Source organism: Hemitrygon akajei, chromosome 22 (assembly GCF_048418815.1).
Source record: "Hemitrygon akajei chromosome 22, sHemAka1.3, whole genome shotgun sequence".
Lineage (NCBI taxonomy): Eukaryota > Metazoa > Chordata > Chondrichthyes > Myliobatiformes > Dasyatidae > Hemitrygon > Hemitrygon akajei.
In genome coordinates, this window is record NC_133145.1 from 23,463,357 (window position 1) to 23,483,492 (window position 20,136).

The 20,136-nt window shown below is 40.0% G+C and overlaps 1 protein-coding gene across 2 annotated transcripts in view; it reads right to left on the reverse strand.

Moving 5' to 3' along the window:
- Positions 1–20,136, reverse strand: part of gas7b (growth arrest-specific 7b) — a 491,997-nt gene that overhangs the window by 443,214 nt on the left and 28,647 nt on the right. Inside the window, exon 1 of one of the 2 annotated variants that reach the window (XM_073025847.1) lies at positions 11,222–11,234. The exons of the other annotated variant lie outside the window; for it this stretch is intronic. The gene's annotated coding sequence lies outside the window, so the exon portion shown is untranslated. Of the gene's footprint in view, positions 1–11,221; positions 11,235–20,136 lie in introns of those variants that run through there. 2 annotated transcript variants of the gene reach the window in all.

Below are 20,136 nucleotides of genomic sequence, written 5' to 3' on the forward strand. Positions count from 1 at the left end.
TACTTGTGAAGATTAAAGGAGGTTTACCTGTGTTTCATCTGACCTTTGATTACTGTGCATTGCTAACTGGATTTTAAGAGCAGAAAAGCATTCAACTTTACACAGCACAGATTCTGGTCCATTAGTTGAGCATAAACATTAAACAAAGGCAGAACAAACTTCAAGGCACTGAGCAATTACTGGCAAGCATCAAAGTAATTACCTTGGGCTGCATAAATTAAATTTATAAATATAAATAAATTCAGGTGGCTAGAATTCAATGACCTAAAAATTACTTCACACAACTCTAAAAAGTCTGGCGCACTTGAAAATTGATTTCACCCAACTTGCAATAAGTCAAAACCATAATGTGTTCAAAGTAAATTTATCATCAAAGTACACGTCACCATATACAACACTGAGATTCATTTTATTGCATACTCAATAAATCCATAATTGAATAATACCAACAGCAGAATCAATGAAAGACCATGTGTCTTTTGTTCAACACTGTGCAAAAGACAACAGACTCCGCAAATACTAAAAGAAATAACAACTAAATAAGCAATAAATATTGAGAACATGAGATGAAGAGTCTTAAAAGTGAGTCCATAGGTTCTGGGAATATTTTAGTCATGGGGCAAGTGAATTTAAGTGACAATATCCCCTTTGGTTTAAGGGCCTGATGATTGAGGGTAATAACTGCTCCTGAACCTGGTGATGTGAGTCCTAAGGCTCCTGTACCTTCTTCCTGATGGTAGTACTGAGAAGAGAGTATGGCCTGGGAGGTGGAGATCCTTGATAATATATGCTGATTTCCTGCAATAGTGCTCTGCTGTAGGTGTGCTAAATGGTGGGGAGGGCTTTACCTGTAATGGACTGGGCCATATCCACTACTTCTGTGCTGAAAGAGGAAACTTACGAAGAAACCCAGCAACCGTATACTGAGCACTCTACAATGGGCTCAGGCTGTTTATAGTATATCACAGAAAAATGGAGTTAGGATGACACATATTGATATGTTAACATTTTGATATGTGGTAAAGCAATTTCTAACTTTCTCTATCCTCTGGAGATGGGGTCCATCACTTGGAAATTTAAAAAAAATTTGAGGTCCAAGATGATGATTGTTATTGAATTCATCTTACACTCATTAAGGCCATTATTCTGAGCGTAACACCAGTGCAGAGTGCACTTAATGAAATCAGTTAGGTCCAGGAGTGTGTCTGGATCTAAGGTGACAAATTTCAGGCTTTGGAATTGAGGTGTTGGTGCAATTGTGTGCTAACAGTGAACAGTGCTACTGCTTTTGTCCATTGGACTAGTGGCGTGCAGGTCAGAGTGAGAGACATTACACTGAGGAAGGGGTGGAGGATAGACCATGGGATGAGATACAGGAGATCTGTAAGTAAATTAAACTGCACCACCTCTCGCCCGCAACTACCTCCACCATCATGGTTCAACAAGTGACCCAAATCAGCTTCCCAACAAAGGGCTCAGAATTGCTCAGGAACATTCCCCTCAGGTCAAACAGAAGTAATTTTCACAGGCACTGTGAAAGCTTGCTTCCACGGGAGAAAGATCACTCAAACAGGAAAATACCCGCAGTGGCACTTAATCACACATTATATGTCCCGTGATATGACTGCTTCAGTTCACACAGGAACATGGAGCAAAAATCAAGGACTTTACTAATCATTCCATAGTTCCCTAATTTTACTTCACATTAAATCGTTCTTTGAATTTGGATACTAAGGCAGTGTTATGCAATCTAATTTCTGGCAACTATACTTGTTTGCTTGGCAATAAACTTTTGCAAATTAAAATCAAGATGTTTCCAGATTTAAAACTGTTTATTTAGTACTATGGAATCAAAGGACCCATGAATACAGGGATTTGTTTTCTTTCATACAACTTCATAAGACTCGTAAATATTTCACTGAAAGCAGTTCAATCTAAAGATTAAACAGAATGTGAAATACATTTATTACTTTTTTAATTTAAGATGACAGCTCAACTGAGGATGGCTTTTTCAAACGTTCTGCTGTGCTGAAATGGAGTGAAGGGCAGGACTGCTAATACTAATACCTGGTCAGAATTAACCACTTGTGAAACTACAGGTAAAATGAAAGAAGCATGATTACGATAAATACACAGGCACTGTTTGGATAAATTTACTCATATATAAGGGAATGTTCTATCCAGTTAAAATATTTTCACTTCTGAATTTTTTTTTGGGAGATGTTCTCCAATTTTGAGTTTGAGTTATATTTTGTTCAATTGTGTAAAACCACAGCTGCAGGGCACATGCATTGCAAAACACAGAAATGAAAGTACTGGAGTTACTGTTGATTAGGCTTGCAAGGTTCCTATTCCGAAGAGCAGTACAATTAGCGCTTTGTTAATAAAAACTTCTAAAGCTCTGCTGTAGTTCATACAAAGAAATTTCAGAAAGAGGACAAAACTCCACCCAATATATCTGAAGTGATTTGGTCAAAAGTCACTGTGAGTATATTGACCAATGGTTATCACTGCATTTGTAAGTTTATACCACTGACTTCAAATCAATTGATATCCTTGCATTTACTCAACTCCAGGAGCTAAGGGAATAATATGCCTTTTACTGTATATTGGCAGTTTTCCCTGATGGCATATTCCAGCTATTAATGCTCTGTTAATAAATGGCTTTGTTTTCACCCTCACCCTCCTAATTATTAAATTATTTAAGCACTTTGTCAAAAGCTTATAAACAGTAGTGGATACAGCCCATTCCCTGACAGGTAAAGTCCTCCTCACCACTGAGTACATCAACATGAGCACTGTCCCAGGAAAGCAGCGTCCATCATCAAGGACTCCTACCATCCAGAGCACGCTCTCTTTTTGCTGCTACCATTGGGATGGAGGTACAGGAGCCTCGGGACCCACACCACCAGGTTCAGGAACAGTTATTACCCTTCAACCACAAGACCCTTGAACCAGAGGGTATAACTTCACTCACTCTAAAACTGAACTGTTTCCACAAACTATGGACTCACTTTCAAGGACTCGTCATCTCATAATCTTGATATTAATTGCTTTTGCATACTGGTTGTTTGTCCATCTTGTTATGAATGGTCTTTCATCGATTCTATTGTATTTCTTTGTCTTTACTGTGAATGCCCACAAGAAAATAAATCTCAGGGTTGTACATTGGGACACATATGTACTATGGTAACAAATTTACTTTGAACTTTGAATAGTTTGTCAGTCCTTATAATTATCTGCAACAATCCCCTTTAATAATGTGGAAAATAACCAGGTCACTTTGACATCCTCTGCTCTCCCACAAGGAAAAGAAAGCAGGATTTCAGTACCTACATTTACACTACAGTCACAGTGAGCTTAGATTAGAGGAAATCATGTGTCTGTGGGAGGAGATGTAGCTCAGATGAAAGAAACCTTCAAGATGTTAATTGGAAGAACAGTGCTGAAGAAGAATTTATTAAAAATGTATGGAGGTAGATTATCATATCATGGGCTATAGTAAAGCAGTGAGAGCAGTTGGCAACTTGTTTTATGTAACTTTCATTAATAACAATGAAAATAAAATACCATCATAAGATGCAATGGTCTACAGTTTCAAAATGTTTGGTAATTACCTCCTCACCCCCCCCCCCCCCAGTTTTGGGTCTGTGATGTAAACCATTTAAAAGCTTGACTGGGAAGTACAGCAGTAATCTGAAAGTTGATTTGTTCCCTCCAGGGCAGAAGAAGGGTCCAATTGTTTTTCTGAAATACCGTATATCTTGCCAGTCTAAAAATACAACCAAGCATTTACATCCGTCACACACATGACAACGACATTCCCCCGTTAAAACACCTTTTGAAGTGTTGCAGAGGAAAAGTGTATTGGGAGCATCACTAGTTATGCACTTCTAGTGTGACTGAATCTTTACAGGGCACCCTACTGAGGTACGCACCATAATTATATTCCTCAGGCCATTCTTCCACATGGCACTGACCCACCCTCCACCTTCTGATCTCCTGCCCCTCAAACCTCTTGATCTCTTCATGACCCATCCTACCAGCACACTCCAAACAACCAATCCCTTTAGAGAAGTCCTAAAGGGTCCTGAAGAAGGGTCTTGGCCCGAAACATTGACTGTTTACTCTTTTCCATAGATACTGCCTGACCTGCTGAGTTCCTCCTGTGTGTTGCTTTGGATTTCCAGCATCTGCAGACTTTCTTGTGATTGTGAATCCCTTTACCCTGCTCAGATGGTCAACACTCCTCCCTCATACCTCCCAGAACTGACAAATCTCAATTCACCAACCATCCAAATGATCAATGTCAACCACCTGCTGAGACACAAATCTTCCACACAGTGTCATCTACCGTGCTTCCAACCACTTACCGAATTGCTGTTTCCCCAGTCTCAAGGTTCCTGCATTTTCTTTACATTGTGTGTGTGTGTGCGTGTGTGTGTGGTTGGACATTTTATAAACTTTATAAAATTTATTGCTGGATTCCAGCTCCTTGAAATTTTACAAGCTTTCACTATGATTATGAAGTAAGCTTTTAGTGTCCTGAAGAAGGGCCTTGTCCCGAGGCATGAACTGTTTACTCTTTTCCACAGATGCTGCCTGACCTGCTGCGCTTCTCCAGCACTTTGCGTGTGAAGCTTTTAGTGGTGTGCTCAGTGTGATAGACAGAAACCTTATCGATTACAGTGTTTACAGTCTAATTACCCTACATTTCTATAAATGTTTCCTTTTTGATATTCATCTGAGCACCATATCTTCAACCCTCATTTCAAATTCAAATTTAAAATAAATTCATTTTATCAAAGCCAACTAGTCTTTCTTTATATACTGTTTAGCACTGCAGAAGCTAATACAGATTTAGAATATCAAACCATTCCAAGATTCAAACAGCTAAACCCTCTTAAATATACTCAAAAACATTTAATGGACCTTATTTTTTATTCATTGCCATCGTGCTGACTTCGCTGTCAAGGCCAGCATTTATTGACTTTGAGTGTGTGGCTGCCAGCCATCTTCTTGAAATGCTGAAGTCTGTGTGGTAAAGGTGGCCCCACTGTGCTTCCAGGGAGGGTGTTCATGAGTGTTGATCCACAGCCAATGAAGGGACAGTGATATATTTCCAGTTCAGGATGGTGTGCAGCTTGGGGGCGAATGGGAGGGAGGTGATCGTCCCTTGTGCCTGCACTTCCTAGGCTTTTAATGCACTGCTGCCCTTGCTCATATATTAAAGTGAAATAAAACCAGTGTCAAGTTTTGCTGTAGGTTTTTCAACAACCAACGAGAAACATTAATACCAAGTTAAGACTAGTTGAAGGTTATCATTGGATTTAATAGGACAGTAGCCAAATAAATTCTAAGTAAATCAAAACTTTTCATAGCATTGACAGAAGAGATTCTGCAGACGCTGTAAATCTTGAGCAACACACATAAAACGCTGAAGGAACTCAGCAAGTCAGGCAGCATCGATGTTTCAGGCCAAGACCCTGCATCAGGACTGGAAAGGAAGGGAGCAGATGCCAGAATAAGGAAGTAAGGGGAAGGGAAGGAGTACAAGTTGGCAGGTGGTAAGCAAGGGGGAAGAAGGGTGGGGGTAGAGGGGGGAAGGGTAAAATAAGCTGAAGGGGATAGGTGGAAGAGGTTAAGGGCTGAATATGAAGGAATCTAATTGGAGAGGGCAGTGGACCATAGAATAAAGAGAAGGAGGGGGAACCACAGTGGAAGTGACAGATCGATGTATTTATTTATTTTATATATACAATGCTGCAGGGCCCAATTACAGCCATGCGACCTGGACACCTTTGGAAAGTGGGAAGAAACCAGAGCATCCAGAGAAAAGCCATGTGGTCACAGGGAGAATGTACAAACTCCTATAACAGCGTTACGTTAACCACAACACAACACGCAAAGCTCTTAGTTCTTAAAGCTGATCGTTCAACTTAACATGCAAGATCCTTCCTATGTATGACTAAATAAAGGTATTTTCTCCATGCCGTACAAAAAGCTTGAAGAAAGAGGTAGCTGAAGAGATTGGGGAGGGATTAGTAATGATTTTTCAAAAATCACTAGATTCTCAAATGGTTCCAGAGGACTGGAAAATTGCAAATGTCACTCCACTCTTCAAGAAGGGAAGGAGGGAGAAATTACAGGCCATTTAGCCTAAACTCAGTGGTTGGGAAGATGTTGGAGTCAATTGTTAAGGATGAGGTTCAGGGTACTTGGAGGGCACATGGTAAAATGGGCCGAAGTCAGCATGGTTTCCTTTAGGAAAAATCTTACCTGACAGTCTGTTGAAATTCTTTGAGGAAATAACAAGCAGGATAGTCAAAGGAAAATCGGTAGATGTTGTGTACTTGGATTTTCAAAAGATCTTCAACAAACTTCCACATATGATGCTGCTTAGCAAGGTAAGAGCCCACGGTATTACAGGAAAGATACTAAAATGGATAAAGTATTGGCTTATCGGCAGGAGGCAGAATGTGAATAAAGGGAACAATTTCTGATTGGCTGCAAGTGACTTCTGGTGTTCTGCAAGGACGAGTGTTGGGACCACTTCTTTTCCTGTTGTACGTCAATGATTTGGATGACGGGATTGATGGCTTTGTGGCCAAGTTTGTGGATGATACAAAGATAGGTGGAGGGGCAGGTAGTGTTGAAGAAGCAGGGAGACTGCAGAAGGTTTAAGACAGATTAGGAGAATGGGCAATGAGGTTGCAGATGGAATACTGTGTCAAGAAGTGTAAACGTGGAGAAAATTCAAACATCTGAGTTACAAAGGGACTTGGTAGTTCTCATACAAGATTCCCTAATGATTACCTTGCAGGTTGAGTAGGTGGTGAGGAAGGCAAATGCCTTCAAAAGGACTACCATGCCTTCAAGAGGACTAGAATGTAAAAGCAAACATGTAAAGCCTCACATGGAGTATTCAAACAGTTTTTGGCCCCTTACCTAAGAAAGAATGTGCTGACATTGGAGAGGTTCAAAGGAGGTTCACAAAAATGATTCTGGGATTGAAAGGCTTATCATATGAGAAGTGTTTGATGGCTCTGGGCCCGTACTCACTTGAATTTAGAAGGATGGTGGCGGATTTCATTGAAACGTATTGAATATTGAAAAGCGCTGATAGAATGGATGTGAAGAAGATGTTTCCTGGGGTGGGGGAGTCTAGCATCAGAGGGCACAACTTCAGAATAAAGGGATGTCCATTTAGAAAAGAGATGACAAGTGATTTATTTAGCCAGAGGGTGGTGAATATGTGGAATTTGCCACAGATGGCTAAGGAAGGCAGGTCACTGGGTGTATTTAAGCCAGAGGTTGATAGATTCTTGATTTCAGGGCATGAAGTTTACAGGAAGAAGACAGGAGAATAGGGGAAATGGATTAGCCATGATCAAATGGTGGAGCAGACTTGATGGGCTGAATGGCCTAATTCTGCTCCAATATCTTAAGGTGTATCAGTGTGTAAAATAATCAGTCCTTTTTTAAAATTAAAAATTTCAGTAAGATCTCATCTGGTGATTTGTGTCTGGTGTCAAAGTAAATGGAGAAGCTGTGTAGGAGGCAAAAGATTGGTATTTACAAAACCTACTGCGTATTGTGTAAGAAGATGAAACTACTGGAAAGTTCAAGATCTCAGGAGCTTCACTGCTTACTCCATGACAAGGGCACAACTCATCCTTGGTTACAATTTGTTGGTACAATCCAGGGACAACATTCCCGTACATACGTAATAATTCACTAGTTGAAATAAGAGTGTTGGTTAAAACTCTCTTAAAACAGGAATCTTAAGCATCCTACTGAATAACAACAGTTTGCATACGAGCAGCACCTGTGCATATGGTCTGTGAAACAAAATGTCACAGAGGAGAAACCGGTAAAAGGCAGGATGTGGAAAATGATTGGAGGTGGTCTCAATGAAGGCAAAGCGAGGTCATTAAGGGAACAGAAAGAAACACAAATGTGAAAAGGTTCTCTTGCTAAATCAAGGCAGTGGACAGAGTTGGGGATTGCAAGAATGCACGCACATTCAATTTTTCTACATTCCTGGTTAGATTACAAGGAAAACAAGAGAGCACCTGTATTAGGAAACATGTTTTTGTGAAGTCTGTCAGCAATTTACAAAGGGGGTGTCCCGCGATTTCAGTTTTGTTTTTTGGCTGTTTACTGTAACAAGCCGAGAGAATTAGAGCAAAAGTCTCCCATCTATGTGTGGAGGTAACCCTGAAGGGCAGGCAAAAGTCAATCACTGGTTTACCAGGATTCAGTTGTAAGAATGGCTCACAGCAAACTGGGTATTGCAGATTTTGATATCTGACAACGTGCCACATGTTTCTCCTGTCATAAGGCCAGGCCAAAGGGACGAATGGTCAGGTAACGCGGTTGAAATTGAATCTGGGCTCTGTGTGGTGCTTTGGCATGTATGTTAATTGGGAGGGCATGAGGGGATGGGATATACATTAGGGTTGTAGGAGTATCGGGAGGAGGGGATACAAATGCCTGGGTGAGAGGAAGAGATTGGTGGTCCAGAATTGAAGTAACTGACCTAACTCCTGGTGCCCCCAACCAGTACAGTGCTTTGGGACTTCACTGCACTTTCATTTAAGAAAGGCAGCAGGGATAAGCCAGACTGGTGGTCCTTACACCATTGGTGGAAATCCAGTGGGGTAGGAACTATGTACATTTGGAAAGGGAGGGACTGATCAGGGATACTCAGCATGGCTTCGTGCTGGGGAAATTCTGTCTCACTAATTTGATATGAATTTCTTGAAGAAGTAACTGTTTACATTGATGAAGGGAGTGCATATATGGACTTTAGTAAGGTATTTGATGAGATAGGTTGGTCCCGACAGTTAAGGCACATGTGACCCAAGGTGATCTGGACAAGTGGATCCAAAATTGACTTGGTAACAGGAAGCAAAGGGCAGAGATAGAAAGGTAACTTTTCTAATTGGAACTGTGTGGCCAGTTGTGAACCATATTGTTTGTGACACATATTAATGACTCAGATGTGAATGTAGCAGGTTTGATGGCAAGTTTTCAGTTGACACAAAAATGGGTGGTGTGGTTCGAAGACCACATCCACGCAGGATATGGATCAGGTGGAAAGTTAGGAAAAGCATTGGCAGAAGGAAGTTAATCCTGATAAGTCCAAGATGATGCATTTGGTGAGACAAATAAAGGTAGGACATATAAATACATTGACCAACAGAGGGGCCTCAAGGTTCAAGTCCGTTCTTGCCTGAACGTGGCAACACAAGTAGATAGGGTGGTGAAAAAAACATATGGCATGCTTACATTCATAGTTCAGGACACAGAAAATAGTAGTTGAGACATGATATTTGCAATCCTACAAAATGTTGTGTAGGTCTGGTCACCACACTATAAGGAGGATGTGGTTGTGCTGGAGAGGTGGGCAGAGGAGATCCACCAGAATGTTGCCTAGATGGGAAGACTTTAGCTATGGAAAGTGACTACATAGCTTGTTTTCTCAGACTTTGATATCACTCCCCTGACTGATGACCTGAAAGAGATTGATAGTTTAAAGAGGCAATGAAAGGGTAGATAATTGGGATCTCCCCCCTCCCACCGATAATGGAATCAAAAGCAAAAAGCATAGGTTTAAGGTGAGAAAAAAAAGTTTTAAAAGGGATTTGAGGCATTTTGTTTTGTGTTTTATTTTTACATAGAGGGTTGTTGATATCTGAAACTTGCTGCCAGACAAATATAATCGTTACTGTAAAGAGACATTTAGACAGGCATTTAAATAGGGAAGGAATACAACGGTAAGGAAATTGGATGAGTATAACTGAGCAAAGAAATTGGCAAGGATGCAATGGGCTAATGCCCACTTTTGGGCTGTCCAACTCTATGACTGTGGAGAATTTGTCCCCAAAAGCCCTACATCAGACACCCTCACCACAACATCGTAGGTTTTCAATGAATGGCATAATATCATGCCTCCCTGACATAGGAAATTGCATTAGGATTGTAAGGGTGACTCATGACAGGAAATAGCAGCTGAATTTTCTGAATGACATAATGTGATCTAAAAATTATCATGCTTTACTCATGGAAAATTGATTTTCAATGATATAATGATGAAATAAAGTACATTAACCATTGATTTTCCAGCCACAAAGCTTGTTGGCTGTGTGAGTCAGAAGATCTAGCACTCAGCATTCCTTAAAGAAAAATACTACAAAGAAAACGGGGGAGAGGGGAGGGAATGGTGGTGGAAGGGTTGTAATAATGACACCATATTTTGTGAACTTCCTTTAAAACATCAGTATATCTGAATATTTTGCTTTGAAGCTCTACATTATAATACTGAATTTTCAATCTTATTTTTCCATTTTCGATACTAGGGTTAATATGAATTGCCATCCTCTTTGAATCTGAGAGTAACAAAGTAGAATATTTTCTAACTGCTGAGTAAAAGGGGGAAACGAGAAAAGACATTCTACTATTCTTTCACACAAACCACGAACGCCAGCACTGAACCAGAAACATTAATAAACTGCACTAATGGAATGTTAGCCTTTATCCCATTAAGTCAGAAATATTCTACATCTGAAACACAAGAGTTCTGGGCACCAAACTTCATGTACATGGCCTTCAAGAATACAATGTGTTTGATTCCTGAATAGAAAGGATATAGCCATGTGTATTCCCTCAAGTTTAAAAGGGGGTGACACAATCTTAACAATTAACTGATCTAATACAGGAGAAAGAGGGGAACTGTTTGCTTTGGAGGGAGAAACGAGACGAGAGGATATAATTTTAAAATTAGAACAGCAATCGAATCCATCCCTCATCCATGTTCTACAATCCTAATATTACTGCAATACTACATTTTAAAAATACCAGTTTCCTCACTTATTTATTGGCAATTGAAAATCTGTGAATGCGGTTTACCAATTAATTAAGCATATTGAGATCGTACATTTCATGATGTGGAACTTGTCCAAAAGCACTTCACAAACAATCAAGTTTTTTCGAGTACAGTCACCATCGTGAAGCAAGAAAAACAACACCCAATTTTCAAGAAACTAAAGGTTCAACAACAACAAAACTCAGAAACTCCACGTCTCTTCACTAAATAACATGGCAGTGCTTCGGGCTGTCAATCAGAATAAGATTGTGATTCTATTTAACAACAAAGCAGAAATCTGCTAATAATTCAGGTACAAGGTTTGTATTTTGTCTCAAAAAAATTACTTACTATGTTGTCTACAGGAGCTGAAAATTGTAATGGGAGTACAAACAGGAAACACATAAACTAATAGGTTAAAAACTTTGCTTAAGCAATTCTAAAAAAAAGTTTGGATGGAAAGAGCTCATCTGCAGAATGTTAGCTGAAAGGCAACTTTCAGCAATCTCGCACTATAACTACATCAACATGTTCTTGGCACTGGATGAGCTTTCAAAAGTTAATGTGGTTTTAAGGTTTCAAATTGTGCTTTGTCAAAACACTGACATCAGTTGATTTCAATGAAACATGCCTGAATTTATGTCAAAGACCAAGTATCTGGAAGTACAGGTTCTTCAGACTTTTTCACATGGGATTGGTGTCCAAGGTGAAAGAGATACAAGGACGATAGAAAATGGGAGTAAGAGTAGGCCACTCAGATCGTCAAGCTTGCCCTGTTATTCAACATGATCAATGCTGATCTAGCCTCATCTCTCTTCTATGCCATTTCACCATAGCCCTCATTTCCATGATCTTTCAAAAAGATACCTTCAAAAAAAACTTCTTCAAATATCCCTAATGGTCAAGCCTCTGCAACCCTCTAGGGTTGAAAATTCCAGGGATTTGCCACCTCCTGTGTAATAAAAAGTTCCTGCATGCCTTCCCACCAAACGTCTGGCCCCTAGTCTTCTAACTAACCTTAAAAAGCTGCAAAATTTTAAGCAGCAATTATGATCAACACAAATCAAGTTCGCACAAGCTTTCTGTCCCAGTTTAAATACACCACTGGCCCCACACATGGTGTTGGTTGAACTCCCCAGGATATATTAATCATCACGGCAGGCTCCACTAATAGCTTTTGTCTGCAGGTATTTGTAAGGAGGACTGCTGAGAAGCAGAAAGTAACCTTTATTTGGCTGTTACTGCAAAATAAATATATGCTCTTTTCACTGCATATTTGCAAGTACGTGTGATCTACTCATATAATATTGTTACTTATTAGAAACAGTTCCGTGCCAACCAAAGATAAATTGTCTCATTTGTATCTGTTGGTGGATTTATAGCAAGAACCCAGGCAAATTAAGTTTATGAAAATATTCAATTTTTTTTCCCCTTCCTTGCCAAATACCTCCAAAGCATGACTGAGGGTTTGTTCAAACTTTCTGCTTAAATACACGCTTAAACTGCACACTGCCCTTTGCAGTTTTGCTCCAACCTTAAAGGTATGAAATAGGAGCAGGTGTAAATTATATAGTCCTTTAGTCATCGCTCCTAATCCCCCTCTTATGTAAGCAACCCCATATTCTAAAGCCATACCTCTGGTCTAGATATGCCGAAAGGAGAAACATTCTGTAAGTATCTACCTTAAATTCCCTCAGAGATAGGTATGCTACAGTAAGGTCATCTCTCTCCAATGAGTATTAACCCAGCCTGCTCAAGCTTTCGTCTTGAGACAACCAGTTTATCTGAGCAAACAGATTTCCTAATCCTGTTGCTGGTTCTTTTTGAGTTCGGAGCTCAAATGAAAAATATTGCTGTTGTTTTCACTCCTTATTGCAAATGGAAAGCAAATATTAACACAGCTAAGCTTAAAAGAACACAGTTTTAGTTGCCAGAAATGCATGTTCCATTGCTTTATCTTTATCTGATGGATATTCCCTTACAATGCAATAACCACTGACATGATCAGAAAAGCAGCATGAAAATAAGCAACATTTAAAACATTATAATGTTTCTAAATATATTTAAAATTATAATATTATCAGTAGGTCTTTTCCCCATTTCATTTTCAACAGCAATGAATCTATTAAAACATAGTAGAAAAATAAAATACAGAAAACTTTCAGTTGCTTTGCAAATTGGAATACAAGTTCAGCAGCAGAATAGTTTCAAATAAGCAGATTTCATCCTGAAAAACATCACCAAGAAATTGAAGACCACCATCTTTAGATGCACTAAAATGTCAGAATCAGAATCAAAATCATGTTGAATATCACCAGCATATGTCATAAAATTTGTTAACTTTGTTAACCTAACTTATTGATTCACATACCCTCATCTTACACTTTCTGAAGGGTACGAAATGTGTTGCTTATGGCATAAATGCTCTTATGGATCCACCTCAAGAATCATGATTCTGGGCAAAAATTAATGGAGAAGAGTACATTCATGAAGAGCTTGAGAAGAATTGGTATGTCACCAAAGACTCTTGCAATTTTTTACTGATGTGCCATGGAGAGAATTCTAACTGGATGCATTTCCGTCTGGTATGAAGGGGTCATGGCACTGAATCAGAAAAAGCTGCAGAAATTTATAAACTCGGCCAGCTTCATTAAGGGTGCTAGCCTCCCTATGATCGAGGACACCTTCAAAAGTCAACGCCTCAAAAGAGGCAGCATCCATTATCAAGAACCCCCATCAGCCAGGATATGCTCTTCTTTTTAAATGAGGTGGTAGCACAGGAACCTGAAGACAGACACAGACACACACACACTGTGGTGAACTACATATACCTGTCTGGACATGCCCCCGACTGCTCCTGTGACTCCTCGGGGTATATGATGAAGTTCCACACACACACACTTCTTATTGTATCTTATTGCCTTTTTTATTATATGTATTGCAACGTACTGTTGCTGCAAAACAACAAATTCATAACAGACTGCCTATAAAAAGTATTCACCTCACCCCTTGGAATTTTTCATGTTCTATTGTTTTACAACATAGAATGACAGTAAATTAAATTAGGCTTTTTTTGACACTGATCAACAGAAAAAAGAGCTCTCATGTCAAAGTGAAAACAGATCTCTACAAAGTGATCTAAATCAATTACAAATGTAAAACACAAAATAATTGATTGCTTAAGTATTCACACTCTTTAATACGACACACCAAATCACCACTAGTGCAGCCAATTGGTTTTAGCAGTCACATAATTAGTTAAATGGAGATCACCTGTGTGCAGTCACGTTGTTTGAATTGATTATAGTAAAAATACACCAGTATCTGGAAGGTCCAACTGCTGGTGAGTCAGTATCTTGGAAAAAAAACTACACCACTACACCATGAAGACAAAAGAACGCCCCAAGCAACTCCACAAAAAGGTTATTGAAAAGCACAAGTCAGGAGATGGATACAAGAGCTTTTCCAAGTCACTGAATATCCCTTGTACAGTTAAATCAATCATCAAGAAATGAAAATCATATGGCACAGCTGTAAACCAGGATAGTGCAGGCTGAACTCAAAAACCTCAGTAACTGTGCAAGAGGGGAACTAGTGACAGAGGCCACCAAGAGACCCATGACAACTCTAGAGGAGTTACAAGCTTCAGTGGCTCAGATGGGAGAGTCTATGCATACAACAACTCATGCCCAAGTGCTTCACCAGTCACAGCTTTACGGGAGAGTAACAAAGAGAAAGCCACTGTTGAAAAAGCACACATGAAATCTTGGCTTGAGATTTCCAGAAGCCATGTGGGAGACTCTGAAGTCAGCTGGAAGAAGGTGAAGTCTGATCAAACCAATATTGCGCTTTTTGGCCCTCAGACTACATGCTATGTTTGGCATAAGCCAAACACTGCACATCAAAAACACACCGTCTCTACTGTGAAACATGGTGGTGGCTGCATCATGCTGCGGGGATGCCTCACTGTAGTAGGACCTGGAAGGCTTGTGAAGGCGGAGGGTAAAACGAATGCAGCAAGATACATGGAAATCCTGGAGGAAAACCTGATGCAGTCTGCCACAGAACTGTGACTTGGGAGAAGATTTGGTTTCCAGTAAATCAATGACACCAAACATAAAGCCAAAGCTACACAGGAATGGCTTAAAAGCAACAAAGTTAATCTCCAGAGTTTGAAAGTTGGAGTCCAGCCCTCAATCCAATTGAGAATTTGTGGCTTGACTTGAAAAGGGCTGTTAACTCACAATCCCCATACAATTTGACAGAGCTTAAGCAGTTTTGTAAAGAAGAATGGGGAAAAATTGCAGTGTCCAGACGTGCAAAGCTAATAGAGACCTATCCACACAGACTCAAGGCTGTAATTGCTACCAAAGGTGCATCTACTAAATCCCGACTTGAAGGGGGTGAGTAATTATGCAATCAACTATTTTGTGGTTAATAATTGTAATAAATTTGTAGAAATTAGTTTCACCTTGACACAAGAGTCTTTTCTGATGACCAATATCAAAAAAAGCCAAAATAAATCCACTGTGATTCAATGTTGTAACATGAAAGCTTCCGGGGTGGGGGGGGGGAGAGTGAATACTTCTTATAGGCACTGTTGCCAGTAATATTAAACTTTACTCTGATTCTGAATGATGTGCTAAAACTGAGCTTCACACAGTGCTCACAGCTGTGCTGAGCACTGGGAAAGGAGTCGGGACCTATACAACTTTCTTTTGCAGCCAACCATATGAAAGGCTATCACAGGTGAGGGAAAATATGGTGGGTTTCTGACCATCTGTGTATCAAGTAGCTCCCATCCACCCAGACAAATGGTTGTCCGGTCGGATGAATTTGCATTTTGCAAGAATTCCCAAGCCACCCTAAGATACGAGGTCAGTGAATGCAGCATCTCTGAGATGATTTGAACAATACGGTTATAAAAGAGGTCAATCACTCTTGCAATTCCATTACCATGAACACTGGAAACCGCATTGGAGTGATTAGTGTTACAGAGAAGGCCCTTCAAGTGATGTTTGATCCATGTGCAACTGTGTTTTTATTGTGGTGAATGATCACCTCACACGCACACACAGCTCCAATTTTGGTCAATGATGCAAGATGCATGTGGTGCATAGCCTGTGACATCCTTAAGAATTTAACTGACACCATAGAGGCACTAGCCATTCTATGGCCAATTTCACAGGGAAGCGATGCAATTTCACCTGAGAATGATCCATTACATGAACTACTTCAGCTAAGATACTTATCTGCACAGAAAAATGTGTGTGCATGTGAATTTGATTTCTAGTCCTGTGGTTTTAGAATATTTTCAAATTGTGAAACTGCAGGAAAGTTTGAAATGAGATCACATTTGCTTCTTTTCATCTGTTTGAAGCAATAGATTGTTCCCCCCCTTTCTGAGCAGAAATGAAGATGCTAATGATATCTCATTCCTTGTCACTGCTGGATGCCATTTTGCATTCAGATCATTTTCTTCTATTGATTCCCATTAGTTTCATACTAGAGAAGCAGCCCACTACGTCTAGTTATCAGAATTACTCTTTTGGCTTCTCCACTTTGTACAGAAGCTTTACTTTAATCATACCTACACAGCAGAAAGGGAACAGGTATGGGCTTCAAGTGGTGACCATCTCAATTTAACATTAGTTAGAAAAATACATTATAAATTTAATATAAACAAAGCTTTTAAATGTTCCTACGAGAAGCAATTTTATTTTCCTCATCGCCTTTTAAACTGTCTTTAATGAACAAATTTGACTTCTAATCAAAACACTGATCACAAGCAATGACTTTGCAAAATAAGCATGTCAGAAGACCACATCTATAAACACATAAAACAAAAGGTTTGGGAAATGAAAGGATTAGAAAGCATAAGAATGCAATGAAATATCAGTTACAGAGAACATTAGCAGGGGTAATGAGATTATTCTGCATCAGCATAGATTTAATGGACTGAAATGGGCTCCTCTGACACGAGGAAAAAATCTGAAATGAAAACTTTGCGAATGTATAAAGGAAGCTGTAGGGAAAAAAATCAGAAGGCACTCTTCAAAATTGTAGTTAAGAGTTTTCTCTCTTCCCGTCCCTGGTTTTGTTCCTGCATGGTCCTACTCTGCATTGTTTAATTTGGTCTAGGTTTTCAGCCCTGTTACTCAGTGACATATCAACAAGGAGCTTTTTACATTTCACTCTATTCAATAAAATTATGATTAAACTTTTACCCTTCTGCTTCTCAGAGCTGAGTTCTGCAGCAGAGTATATATATATATATATGCAGCAATGTAGTATAGCTAGCACTATCAAAAAACATTTGCAGGCTAAGAATGGAAGTAAACAAATTTTGGTGGCATTTCTGAAAAGAGGTAAAAAGCATTTGCTACCAACAAAAAAATTGTTTTAAATTTCTCAAATATTGTAAATATATAAATCTTCATTTCTATTTTTGTTATGCATATTTCCATTCTTATCCTATGCTTATTACAACCCAGAAGAATGTCTTGCTACCCCTTGTGACCATCTTAGATCCCAGGGATATCCTGTTAGTCTCATTCCCTCTTTACCTTTCTGCCTCCATTAAGGTTTTTATCTCTCATACATGTCCAACAAGTTCCCTCCACTGTAGTGCACACAAAGTGCTGGAGGAACTCAGCATTTCAGGCAGCAACTATGGAAATGAATACACAGTCAATGTTTCAGACCAAGTCTCTTATCAGGACAGAAAGAATGGGAAATATGCCAGGAGGCTCGCTGGAAGGTGGCAGACGATTCCCTCCAACTTTTTTTTAAACAGTAATTTAGCTAATTAATGTGTATTCAGAAGGAAACTGGAGCACTGGGAGGGAACCTAGAAACCCATAAAATAAATTGCAGGTGGAAAATCAGGAAACGTAGCACAATCCAACAGAAAGAAAACAATGCTACATATTAAAAAAAGTTGATTAAATTGACTATGTTCGATTGGGTGATATGAAGTGTCTTCATTTCTTTTAAAGACATAATCCTGTCCATAACAAAACTGGCTCTGGACATAGTTTGAAAAGAACTGGCAGTCATCAAAAAGCCAAGCAAAGTGTGTCAAGGGATTAATATTCAGGTCAACACCTACTTGTTAAATTTCCAGCAACTGTACTGTCATTTGCCATCAGTGGAAAACAGTCTAATTCAAGTGTCAGGTCTTAATGTGATGCTTGAATGATCTAAAGCCAAACAATTCAGTACCTCTTCAAAGGTTACCTCATGATAGATTGAATTCACACAATGCATATGACATTTTTAATTGTAAAAGCTCATCTTGAAAGCAATTAGGTTTAGTGGAATTTGCAGAAACTTTTAAAACTTTCAACATTATTAAATTGTTTGCTATATAGCCCCTCCTACCTATGCTAGGAATCTGTATCATCCACGCTGCTCACACAATTCCCTGTCTCTGGGACTTTGCCCAGTCTTACTCTGACCTCATTGGGGGTCTCCATGTAACTTATCCCATTCTTACTTCCACACCCTCGTAAGCATGGGACCCAAAACTGGAATTGTCATCTTAAACTTTACCACCCCTTTCCTCTCATAAACCTCTGATAGAATTACATCTCTTTGATTAGTTAGATGCCTGTCCTAATACCTCTACTTTTGAAAAGCAAACACGAGGAAATCCGCAGATGCTGGAAATTCAAGTAACGCACACAAAATGCTGGTGGAACGCAGCAGGCCAGGCAGCATCTATAGGAAGAAGTACAGTCGACGTTTCGGGTCGAGACCCTTCGTCAAGACTAACGGAAAGAAAAGATAAAAGAGATTTGAAAGTAGTGGGGGGAGGGGGAAATGCAAAATGATAGGAGAAGACCGGAGGGGGAGGGGTGAAGCTAAGAGCTGGAAAGGTGATTGGCAAAAGGAATACAGAGCCGGAGAAGGGAAAGGATCATGGAACGGGAGGCCTAGGGAGAAAGAAGGGGGGAGGGGAGCACCAGAGAGAGATGAAGAATAGGCAGTGATGGGCAGAGAGAGAAAAAAAGGGGAAGGGGAAAAATAAAATCAGGTATGGGGGGAGGAGGGGCATTAACAGAAGTTAGAGAAGTCAATGCTCATGCCATCCTGACAGGGAGGAGGCCATGGATAGACAAGATGAAGCCACACTCAGGTTGGAGGAACAACACTTTATATACTGGCTGGGTAGCCTCCAACCTGATGGCATGAACATTGACTTCTCTAACTTCCATTAATGCCCCGCCTCCCCTCCTTACCCCATCCCTGATTTTATTTTTCCCCTTCCCCTTTTTTCCTCTCTCTGCTCATCACTCTGGCTGTTCTCCATCTCCCTCTGGTGCTTCCCCCCCCCCCCCTTTCTTTCTCCCTAGGCCTCCCGTCCCATGATCCTTTCCCTTCTCCAGCTCTGTATCCTTTTTGCCAATCACCTTTCCAGCTCTTAGCTTCACCCCTCCCCCTCCAGTCTTCTCCTATCATTTTGCATTTCCCCCTCCCCCCACTACTTTGAAATCTCTTTCTATCTTTTCTTTCCATTAGTCCCGACAAAGGGTTTTGGCCCGAAACGTCGACAATGCTTCTTCCTATAGATGCTGCCTGGTCTGCTGCGTTCCATCAGCATTTTGTGTGTTACCTCTGCTTTTGAATTTGTTCAGTGCCTGAGAGATAACATTCCAAGATTAGAGTCTGGACTCTTCCCACTGTTAGATGCATATATAAATGCAGGTTTTTGCAATTAATGTAGTTGCAGACCTCTATTCTTTATCTGGACAGAGATATACACTGTAGCATAATCCAGGTCTGTTAACTGCAGTCACACCTGATACTGAGACCTATTGGGTTATAATACAGTAAACCTTTGTCAGTGAGGAGGAAAATCAGATTACCAACCAAGCAAACCAAGTATTTATTCCAAGAGAACCCACACAAAATGCTGGAAGAACTCAGCAGGCTAGGCAGCATCTATGGAAAACAATAAACAGTTGCTGTTTCAGCTTGAGACTCTTCATCTGGCCTGCTAGTTCTGGCCAGCATTTTATGTGGGCTCCTTTGGATTTCCAGCATCTGCAGAATTTCTCACAGAACATAGAACAGTACACCACAGTAAAGGCCCTTTGGCCCACAATGTTGTGCCGACCCTTAAACCCTGCCTCCCATATATCTCCGCAGCTTAAATTCCTCCAAATACATGTCCAGTAGATTCTTAAATTTCACTAGTGTACCTGCCTCCACCACAGACTCAGGCAGTGCATTCCACGCACCAACCACTCTGAATAAAAAAA